Raw genomic sequence first — 12,195 nt, 5'->3', positions numbered from 1 at the left:
GTTTGCTCACAAGAGATGGAATCATGCAACACACTGACACAATCCCACACAAACACTATGGGACAGGGGTCACCAACCTTTCGGACCTCAGGGACCACTACATTCATAATTTTAAACCCCACGCACCACTAATATGATCTGCCTAATGACCAGCTGGGTGGGTATGGCTAGGTGGTCCTGTGACTGGACGGGTGTGGCCAACTTGATGTCCCTCACGTCAAGGGGCACCTCGCTAGCCTCTACTCACCACTCCTTGCCTGCCCGTCTGGGCTCCTGAGGGCCCCCATGGGGAGCAATTGCTGAAGCTAAGCAGCCACCACGAGAAAGAGTTGGCAAAACTGCTCAGTTCAAGTGACAGAGAAGGAGGCTCAGCAGAACAGTGGTGAAATTCAAATTGTTTGCTATTGGTTCTGTGGGCATGGCTTGGTGGGTGTGGCAGGATAAGGATACTGTAAAATCCCCATTCCCTCCCCACTCCAGGGGAAGGATACTGCAAAATCCCCATTCCCTCCAGATCAGCTGGGACTCAGGAGGCAGAGAATAGATGGGGGCGAGGCCAGCCAGAGGTGGTCTTTGCTGGTTCTCCGAACTACTCAAAATTTCTGCTACCGGTTCTCCAGAACCTGTCAGAACCTACTGAATTTCACCCCTGGTCCATAACCTCTGAACTCTCCACCCGCAGAGGACCAGATGCCAAGGTGATCTCTTTCTTTAAATTTTATTGTGGTTAGGGGGGGAGGGAGAACCATAGAAACAACAGCAAACATTAAAAACAAAACAAATACATCTACCCCAATATCTTCTAATGTGGCCTTGGGTTTTGAAGGATCACGGTTTCTCCCTGAAGCAGCCCACGTTGAGAGGCTTCCTTCTCAACCCTTGTCTGCGGAACTCAGTTACACAAAGATGATAGTGGAGGTGTGTGGGCTAGGATGGGTGCTGTCTGCCTTAAAGCAACGAAGTTGGATGGAGGCAGGAGAGTCTTGAAGGAAGATGGAAAGTTCTTTCGCCGGCCTCGGTTGCGGCGTCACATTCCCTAGGGAGACAACCTAGAAGGAAGGGGACCACAGGTTCTTGAGGAGGCATTTGGAAAACCCTTGCGACATTCAGAAGCGCTAGCTTTACCTGGCCTTCACTTCTGCGATTCCCAAAGGTCTTGTTTATGTCTTAGGATAAACAACATCTGGAAAGGGGTGAAGCTGGACCAGGAATGGATTGTGTGAACAAGGGGTCCACCTAAAGATATAACACTCTGCTATGCAGGCTCTAAAGGCCTCTTTAGAGATGGAATCCATAAATCTAGAGCATACAATGAACGGTTGCAGGAACTGGGCATGGCTAGTCTAGAGAAGAGAAGGACCAGGCGAGACAGGATAGCAGTCTCCCAATATTTGAGGGGCTGCCACAGAGAGGAAGGGAGGTCAAGCTATTCTCCAAAGCACCTGAAGGCCAGACAAGAAACAATGGATGGAAACTGTTCAAGGGGAGATTCAACCTGGAAATAAAGGGGAATTTCCTGACAGTGAGAACAATCAACCCATGGAACAGAAGTTGCCTTCGGAAGTTGTGAGCTTCATCACTGGAGGCTTTCAAGAAGAGACTGGACTGCCCTCTGTCAGAAATGGTGTAGTGTCTCCTGCTTGGGCACCGGGGTTGGATTAGATGACTTTTCCATCACCATAGTAACTGGATTGGTTGCTAAATGAGGACACACACCCCCCCTGCACTTAGCTAAGTTACAACTGACTAGATCTGCCCAGCATATTGAGACGGAAATTCCCACAGTTTATAGGCGCAGAGGATAGAAGGGCAATTATGGGTGAAGAGTAGAGAGTAAATCCAACATTTGCACACTGACCCTCTTACATTTACACGTGTCTTCACATTCTTGATCTCCACGTGTTCTATTGTGACTCCCCAGTCAACTGTGACATTGTCCAGCAGGACCTGGTGAAAAACGGTACAGAGAAATGTGGACCAGGGGTGACGCGATAGTGGTCTTCCAATATCTAAGGGGTTGCCCCAAAGAAGAGGAGGTCAAGCTGTTCTTCAAACCATCTGGAGGCAGGACAAGAAGCAACAGATGGAAACTCATCAAGGAGAGAGAAGCAACCTGGAACTAAGGAGAGACTTCCTTAACAGCGAGGACAATCGACCAGTGGAACAGCTTACCTTCAGAAGATGTGGGTGCTTCATCCTTGGAAGTTTTTAAGAAGAATTTGGACAGCCATTTGTCTGCAATGATATAAGGTTTCCTGCCTGAGCAGGGGGTTGGACTAGAAGACCTCCAAAGTCCTTTCCAGCTCTGTTATTCTATTATAATCAGTGGAATGGCTCGCCTTTAGAAGTTGTGGGTTCTCCATCACGGGAGGTTTTCAAGAAAAGACTGGACAGCCCCCTGTCTGGAATGGGAGAGGGTCTCCTGGACTAGAAGAGCTCCAAGTAGCCTTCCCAACTCTGTTATTCTCTTAGCAATCACGCTGACCAAACACCATTCTGGGAGAGTGTGTGTGTGTATGTATGTATGTATGTGTGTGTGTGTGTGTGTGTATGTTATATTTGTGCTGATAAATAAATAAAGGGAGACTAGTATAGATCTATTTCAAGCTATTTAGCTCTCATCAGCTAGCCATACCCTTACTGGGAATCGAGCCTGTGCTGTATTGCCTCTTAGGCAGATGTGTTAAAAGAGGCAATACAGCACAGGCTCGATTCCCAGTAAGGGTATGGCTAGCTGATGAGAGCTAAATAGCTTGAAATAGATCTGTACTAGTCTCCCTTTATTTATTTATCAGCACAAATATAACAAATGTAACAAAAAGGCAACAGTAAAAAATATTGGGTTTCTGTCTGGATGGTCTCTTGTGACGAGCCGAAGGACAAAGAATGGAAGTAGTGATCTTCCTCCCATATTTGGGCATACCAGGGGTTGTGACTTTAAATATATATATATATATGTGTGTGTGTGTGTGTGTGTGTGTGTGTGTGTGTGTGTAATCTATCTATCTATCTATCTATCTATCTATGGGTTTTTTTATTTGTGCTGATAAATTATATATATATATATATATATATATATATATATATATATATATATATATATATATATATATATGTTATTTTTTTATAGACTTCTTATAGACTTCTTTTTCAAACCCAATGGTCCTACTCTTTTTTTTTTTAGCCTGGGCCTTAACGCCGTCTAAACAAATTAGACCTGAAGCATGCTCAACCAAGATTTGATCTGGTATGATCTCTAAGCCTATCACTGAGATGCTCCTTCCTGGCACTTGGCCAAGGTGATGCAGTGGAACATACTCTGGAATCTACCCAAAGGTCTTCTAGAGAACTATCAGAAGTGAAGAAGCTTCTTGGATGGGAAGGGAAACAGACAGACAGACAGAATCTTGCCGTCTTCAAGGAGAAACAAGTCCATTTGGGACAATGACCTGGATGCCTAAGAACATAGACATAGCAATAGCACATAGACTGATACACCACTTCACTGTGCTTTCCAGCCCTCCCTATCCACGTTCCTGATCACTAAGATAAGAATATTCCTTAGTCCCAAGTGTATTTATTAATCAAATTTGTATAGCCACCCATCTCACGAAAAGCAACTCTGGAAGGCATACAGCAAGATGGCCTACTAGTTCTTTTTAGTCCAATAAAGTCAAGTTTCCAAATTGAGTGCAGTTTCTCCTGATGGATGTGTCCGTATGTTTCTGTTCTTGTTTTGACCACAACAACAGAAGTAAATTGCAATTGGATTTCTCCATTTAACTTTTCATGATTAGCAACACTTGGCTAAGCATTTACATTTGCTGTTCGATGTTACCTAATTCTGGTTTCCAACAAATTCCTCTAGGTGTCATACTAGAATTATTGTCTCCCATGAAAGTATTAACTAGGTTTAATCACTTTTAGCTTCCAGACAAGTTCCTGAACTTGAGCCTTGTGTTAACCCCTGTCTGATAGCAATAGCCCTTAGACTTATATACTGCTTTACAGTGCTTTACAGCCCTCTCTAAGCAGTATACAGAGTCAGCCTATTGCCCCCAACAATCTGGGTCCTCATTTTACCCACCTCGGATGGACGGGAGGCTGAGTCAACCTTGAACCTGGTGAGATTCAAACTGCCAAACTGCAGGCAGCTGGCGGTCCGCAGAAGTAGCCTGCAGCACTGCACTCTAACCACTGTGCCACCATGGCTCACCCAGGGACATACTCTGGAGTCACAGAAAAGAGGGGCTCACAAACTAAAGACAAAAAGGAGATTGAAATGTCTGGTGGACAGGAAGAGGGGAAAAAAATGTCTATAGTTATACCACCGGCAAGAGTCTGTCAGCGAGCAGCAATCAAGAAACTACGCCGATGAAACTCCACATGTTGTCCTGGGATCTTTAGTTCTGGCAGGTGTACCTGGATCTCTCTGGCAACTTTTTCTCGGTCGGAGATGAGGTGGGAGAGGGTTTGGGCCCCCAGCGTATTCTTCATGATGGCTTTCGCTAGAAGGCTGGTGGCCGCGTCTGCATCGGAGACCTTGGTTACGGCCAGGAAGGCATCTTTGACCCGATAATAGACCACTCCATCTACATCAATAATCAGGGGGTCTTTTGTAAAAATCTGCAGGAGAGACGAAAACAGGGCAAAGAGATGGCTTTTATTTGTTCTAGGTTGCTTCTCTCCTTGATTCGTTTCCACCCATTGCTTCTTGCTCTGCCCTCAGGTGCTTTGGAGAACAGCTTGACTCCCTCTTCTTTGTGGCAACCCCTGAGATATTGGAAGACTGCTATCATGTCTCCCCTGGTCTTTCTCTTCATTAGACTATACTAAATTAGACTTCAACAGAGCTGGAAAGGACCTTGGAGGTCTTCTAGTCCAGCCCCCTGCTCAAGCAGGAGAACCTATACCATTTCAGGTAAGTGACTCTCTAGTCTCTTCTTAAAAACCTTCAGTGATGGAGTGCCTATGATTTCTGGAGGCAACTTGTTCCCCTGATGAATTGTTCTAACTCTCAGGAAATTCCTCCTTAGTTCTAAGTTGCTTCTCTCCTTGATTAGTTTCCACCCATTGCTTCTTGCCCTGCCCTCAGGTGCTTTGGAGAACAGCTTGACTCCCTCTTCTTTGTGGCAACCCCTGAGATATTGGAAGACTGCTAATCGTGTCTCCCCCTAGTCCTTCTTTTCATCAAACTAGACATATCCAGTTCCAGCAATCGATCTCTATATATTTTAGCCTCCCGTCCCCCTAATCATACATCATGTTAAGCCGTATGTCCTGGTTTAGAAATCACACCTGTCAATTTCATGCAGTGGGCTAAATCCAAACCAAAGATACCACATGACGCATTTAACAACATGCGCAAATTCCGCCTTTGTCCTGCTTTCCAAGAAATTTCAACCATGCTCCCAAAAATCTAAAGCTCAGGCTTAAACGCGGCTAGCAAAAGGATGGCCTGCCGTTTATAAAAGAGATGGAAATATCACTGAAATATCACGGAAAGGAGACATTATTTGGAGAAACTGAACAGCCGCAAACATAATCTGCTTAAGGGTTATTAGATTTCCAGACAGTTAAATTCGAGTCAGCTGGAGCAGCATACGTAATCTATTTAACATTATTAGATTTCCGGCCAGTTAGTCTTGAATCAGCTGTAAGAGAACAATTATTGTCTCTTATGCGAAGAGACAAGCAGTGAATCTGGAAGAAACTCAAGACTCAAAACAGTAGTTCGGTTTTCATTATGTTGCCACAATGGAACTACAGGAGCCCATAATAAAACCTCCATCCTCACCGACAGGGGAAAATCTATTATTAATATCGGCGCCACCCAATTCTCAGCCACTCTGGGTGCTTACACAAATTATTTCATTGCACCAAGCGATAAAATAACGCAGTGATTCAAAGCCAAGTTTGGTCCCAAACCAAACCAATTGTAGGACACAATGGGAGACCCCAAATCTTGAGCAACCTTTAAACCCAAGGAGGGTCAGGTTGAGGCTCCATGGGCAGTACGAGAGTCATTTCCCCGGCTTAAAGACTAGACAGTTATACTAGGTTTTCAATCTTAGGTTGGCAATTTAAACAGTGGCGTGGTGGCTCAGTGGCTAAGACGCTGAGCTTGTCAATCAGAAAGTTTGGCAGTTTGGCGGTTTGAATCCCTAGCGCCGAGTAACGGAGTGAGCTCCCGTGACTTGTCCCAGTTTCTGCCAACTTAGCAGTTCGGAAGCATGTAAAAAATGCAAGTAGGAAAATAGGAACCATTTTTGGTGGGAAGGGAACAGCGTTACATGCCCCTTCGGTGTTGAGTCATGCCGGCCACATGACCACGGAGACGTCTTCGGACAGCGCTGGGTCTTCGGCTCTGAAATGGAGATGAGCACCGCCGCCTAGAGTCCGGAACGACTAACACATTTGTGCAAGGGGAACTTTTACCTTTAGGCAATTTAAACAACTTTTCCCCAAAAAGCAAGGAATAGAACGGAGGAGGAGACATGCCTTAAAAAACTGGCATCTTTTATAAAACTTGTTCATTGGGAAAAATGCAACCAGATGATTTCTGATTTTGAGCTCTCCTTTTCCTATGAATGTAAACCAGACCACACATTTATGGAACTAATGGGGAAAGTGAGACACTTTTTTGTGGGGGGTGGAAATAAAGAATAGAGATATTGCAGGGAAAATAGATTAGATAGATAGATAGATAGATAGATAGATAGATAGATAGATAGATAGATAGATAGATAGATGATAGATAGATAGATAGATAGATAGAGATAGATAGATAGATAGATAGATAGATAGAATAAATGATAGAGATGAAGATGGTAGGTACGTAGGTTGATGATAGAAAAAGGGATAGACAGAAAGATGATAGAAGAGATGATAGATAGATAGATAGATAGATAGATAGATAGATAGATAGATAGAATAAATGATAGAGATGAAGATGGTAGGTACGTAGGTTGATGATAGAAAAAGGGATAGACAGAAAGATGATAGAAGAGATGATAGATAGATAGATAGATAGATAGATAGATAGATAGATAGATAGACAGACAGAATAAATGATAAAGATGAAGATGGTAGGTAGTTAGGTAGGTAGATGATAGAAAAAGGGATAGATACAAAGATGATAGAAGAGATAGATGATAGATAGATAGATAGATAGATAGATAGATAGATAGATAGATAGATAGATAGATAGACAGACAGACAGACAGACAGACCAACAGACAGACAGTGACAGACAGACAGATACTATAATATCTGATGTTCACAACCGAAGAACAAAAGGAAACACTCACTTCCTGGAATGGCAATTCAATCACTTTTGTCCTCATGTCGACTTTGGTGAGACTGTCTATGCAGGGCAGAATGAAATAAACCCCTTTGGGAAAAGAAATGACATCGCTGTCAACATAAAAATCTAAGCCTCCACTTCAACCTGACAAAAACAAATCAACCACTTAACAACCGTTACCAGAAAGGTGGTAAACCGGCTCGAAATTCACTTGCTAACTTTCTTGCTTACAAATAAGAAATTCTGAGCTCGGTTGTGGTCCTTAACCTCAAAGACCACCTGTCATGGTGAGAATTTAGCTCAAGGGCACCCCATGGCTTCCGATGAGTTACTCACCTGCTCCTCTTGCGACATTTTTCCGTAAATGTCCGAACCTCATGATGACCGGCTCTTCATATTCAGTAACAATCTGAAACAAGGAATTCCGTTGCATGTTTCAGCCTAATTCAGCCTTTAAAAACCCTTTTTATTAAGTTACTGTGAATTCCTCTCATTCACATCCAGCAAAATCTTTCAAGGAAGGATTTACAGTCACAGACCACAGAATAGAATAGAATAGAGTAGAGTAGAGTAGAGTAGAGTAGAGTAGAGTAGAGTAGAGTAGAGTAGAGTAGAGTAGAGTAGAGTAGAGTAGAGTAGAGTAGAATAAGAATAGAATAGAAACAATAGAAGAATAGATAAGAGTAGGTTATCCAACCTCTTCTTAAAGACTTCCAGTGTTGGATCAGCCACAACTTCTGGAGGCAAGTTCTTCCACTGATTAATTGTTCTAAATGCCTGGAAATTTCTCCTTAGTTCTAGGTTGCCTCCTTGATTAGTTTCCACTCATCGCTTCTTGCCCTACCCTCAAGTGCTTTCGAGAATAGCTTGACTCCCCTGAGATATTGGAAGACTGCTATCATGTCTCTCCTAGTCCTTCTTTTCATCCGACTAGACATACCCAATTTCTGCAAATGGTTCTTCATATGTTTTAGCCTCCAGTCCCCTAATCATCTTTGCTGCTCTTTTCTGCACTCTTTCTAGAATCTCCACATCTGTTTTACATCGTGGTGACCAAAACTGGATGCGGGATTCCAAGTGTGGCCTTACCAAGGCCTTATAAAGTGGTATTAATCCTTCACGTGATCTTGATTCTATCCCTCTGTTGATGTAGCCTAGAACTGTGTTGGCTTTCTTAGCAGCTGCTGCACAGAACTGGCTAATATTTAAATGGTTGTCCATTTGAGGATGTTTGAGGGTGATATGGAGATTGTCACAGGATGTCGGTTCTCCCAAGCAAAACAGCTTTTTGCAATTGACTGATGGCGGAAGTTTATCAATGCCAATGGCACCCAAGTATTATTAGTTTTGTTTTACCTGTAAGCAGAGGCAGAAAGAAACTGGAAAAGTCACGAGGAGGCATAGAACTGACAAGACCAGCAGGAACAATTCTCCCCGAGCCAAATTATCTTCTGGATCTTTTGGGGCAAGAGAAAGGAAGAAGAGAAACAAAAAAAAAGTTGTGTTTTGGGAAGTTGGATGCAACAGTCGTCTTCACCAAAAATATGAGGGGTGCTTGGTGCTCTCTGAGCTGGGTAGTTTCCTTGGGGACGTTTCGTTAGCCAAACTAGGTAACATCATCAGTGCTAAAAGCAGGGGAGTTTGTGGAGAGGAGGAGAAATAGGAGAAGGAAGAAGGAAAAAGGGAGAAGAGAAGGAGAGGAAGAGAGGAAGAAGGAAAGGAAGAGGAGGAGGAGGAGGAGGAGGAGGAAGGAGAGGAAGGAGAAGGAGGAGGGAGGGAGAAGGAAGAGGAAAAAGTGGAGAGAGGAGGAGGAGGAGAAAAAGAGGAAGAGGATGAAGGAAGAAGGAAAAAGGGAGAAGAGGAGAAGAAGAACAGGTGGTGGAGGAGGAAAAAATAATAGTGGGAGTGTGGGTTTGTAGGGAGGAAGAAGAGGAGGAGAACTGGTGCTCTCTAAATCTGGTGGCTTTCTTGCAAGACGATTCACGACCCAACTAGATGTGATCAGTTCTGCAAGGGACTGGGGTTTGTGGAGGAGAGGGAGAGAGAAAGCGGAGTCCCTGGTGCTCTCTAAGCTTGGTTGCTGCCCCCCACAAGATCCCTCCGTGAAAAAGCAAGCGATTCCCCCAGCCCCTCATCCCCTCCCCACGGAATGAGTCTCTGCCCCGCCGTTCTCCTTGGCCCTTGCCTGGAAATTTGTCGGAGTCCGCCGGTTCCTCCGGCTTCTTCAGAGGCACCGACATGCTTTCGCCTCGCTCTCTCGCTCCGGAGGCGCTCAAGGAATCCCCCTCCCCCGGCCGTCTCCGGCAGCCAGCCCCCTCCCGGCAGTGGACGGCGGTTGCTGGGCTGCTAACGCTCGACTCTGCCGTTCTTCGCCTCTTCCCCCCCCCCCCCAGCCGGCTTCAAGTCTTCGCTTTTACGCGCGGAGAGCTGTCCGAGCGCACCCGAGCCACTCCGTCCCCCGCTTTCGCGACCGGCCGTAGAATTTAGAATAACAGAGTTGGAAGGGACCTTGAAGGTCTTCTAGTCCAACCCCCTGCTTAGCCAAGGAAACCCTACACCACTTCAGACAAATGGTTATCCAACAGCTTCTTAAAAACGTCCAGTGTTGGAGCGTTCGCAGCTTCTGGAGGCAAGTTGTTCCACTTTTCATTAAACTAGACATCCCCAGTTCCTGCAAACTTTCTTCGTATGTTTTAGCCTCCAGTCCCCTAATCCTCTTTGTTGCTCTTCTCTGCACTCTTTCTAGAGTCTCCACATCCTTTTTACATTGTGGTGACCAAAACTGGATGCCGTATTCCAAGTGTGTCGAGATGTGGTGAAAAAAACCCCACAGCGGAGAGAATGCTTGTAGCTCCGGGTTGAACTGTGGGGTTCCTGGCCCTTGATGAGCTGTTTCCTTGCAGCCGTTTCATCACCCTACTAGGCAACATCATCAGTGTTAGAAGGGAATGGGTTCTGTGGAGAGGAGGAGCGTGGGATCCTTGGTGCTCTCTTGAGATGGATTGTTTTGAGCCGAGATGGCGCAGTGGTTAAATGCAGCACTGCAGGCTACTTCAGCTGACTGCTAGTTCGGCAGTGCAGCTGTTCAAATCTCACCGGCTCAGGGCTGACTCAGCCTTCCATCCTTCCAAGGTGGGTAAAATGAGAACCCGGATTGTTGTTGGGGGCAATATGCTGACTCTATAAACCGCTTAGAGAGGGCTGAAAGCCCTATGAAGCGGTATATAAGTCTAACTGCTATTGCTATTGCTATTGCTGCAGACATTTCACTACCCAACTAGGTCACATCATCAGTGTTAGAAGGGAATGGGATTTGTGGAGAGGAGGAGGAGGAGGACTGTGGGGTCCTTGGTGCTCTCTGAGCTTGATGGTTTTCTTGCAGCTATTTCACTCCCCAACTAGGTCACATCATCAGTGCTGGAAGCAACCCTCCTTCCCTTTGAGCACTGATGACGTTACCTAGCTGGGTAATGAAACGTCTGCAAAAAAACAATCCAGCTCAGGGGAAACCAAGCTCAACCGCAGCAGGCTCAGGAGCCCACCAATGGTGCCCTGGCACAGGCGAGCCTCTAGTAAATCGCACACCAAGGGTGCCATTCTGGAAAAACCAGTACATGTTCTTGTGGCACAGACCGGGATTAAGGACAGGGTGGGGTGTTTGCTTTTACCCCTGGCACTAAGCCAGTCTCCGGGTTCATTGTTTAGGCTTAGCATGAGAATCCAACGATGGTGGCTTCCCATCACTGAAGTTGTGCGGGCATCAACATTGCCGATTGGGACTTTTATGGTGAACCAGAGGTTGAGCTGATGGGAAGGACCACTTTTTAACAGAATGATAACAGAGTTGGAAGGGACCTTGGAGGTCTTCTAGTCCAGCCTCCTGGTCAGGCAGGAAACTTTTTCCGCACTGAGTCCCCAAACCGGAATGCACGGGCATGCTCATGTGCTGCAGTACCGAAAACCCAAAGACCAGTGGCTGGTGTGCACATGCCTGGGTTTATTGGCCGCTTTTGGCGATTTTTCAGGCCACTTTTGGGGCCAAAAACAACCCAAAAACCAGTCTGAAAAACGGCGTGAAAAATGGCCTGAAAACAGCCTGAAAAATGGCCTGTTTTGGGGGGCATTTTTCAGGGCGTTTCTGGCATGCCGGAAACCAGAAGAAGAGCTGACAATGGTGCATGTGCCCACAGAGGGGTTCACCATCACAGCCCTCTACCATTTCAGGCTTTGATGCAAACACCCACTGGATTGGAGGGAAGGAAGTGTCGAAAATTGTCATGTTCCTTTTGCTGAGTCAAGTGCTGGAGCTGGTGGCAGACTCGAATGATGAGGAGGTTGGGGAGGAACGTGGGCCGGTGCTGGAGTCTGGGGAAGGTCTGATAGATGCTCTGCGTCGGATGCAGAGATAGAGCCATCCAACATTTCCCAGCTGTCGGAGAGGCAGCTGCCTTTGGAGGCTGATATGAGTGAGAGGGAAGAGCAGCTGGGTCCTGTTCCAGTGAAGGTATGCACAGAGCAGTTAGGAGAGGTGAACAATGGAGGACAAGGAGTCGACTCAGGAAGCAAAGCACACGTGGACACTGAATGGCCCCTCCCTGGCTGGGGAATAAATAGAAGGAAAGGGGAGTGGTGGCCGTAGGAGACAACAGTTCGTATTTCTGAAGGTTTTGCTCATTGTGTTTCAAGACTGCTTGCCAGAACTTAATTTGCAGCCTTTCGTCTGGGAGCTCATGGCCCTGCAATTATCCTACTGAATTGATAAGGTCTGTACTGCAGTTAGCTCCTTGCAGGAGTCTCTTGCTTGGACTTTTCAGTGGGTGAATGCCATTAATTCACAAGAGGTAAATAAAGCGGGGTATTTTTTCATGACAAGAAGTCTGTTTCTTGTT

Source organism: Thamnophis elegans, chromosome 16, assembly GCF_009769535.1.
Source record: "Thamnophis elegans isolate rThaEle1 chromosome 16, rThaEle1.pri, whole genome shotgun sequence".
Lineage (NCBI taxonomy): Eukaryota > Metazoa > Chordata > Lepidosauria > Squamata > Colubridae > Thamnophis > Thamnophis elegans.
Note: the sequence above shows the minus strand (reverse complement) of the source record.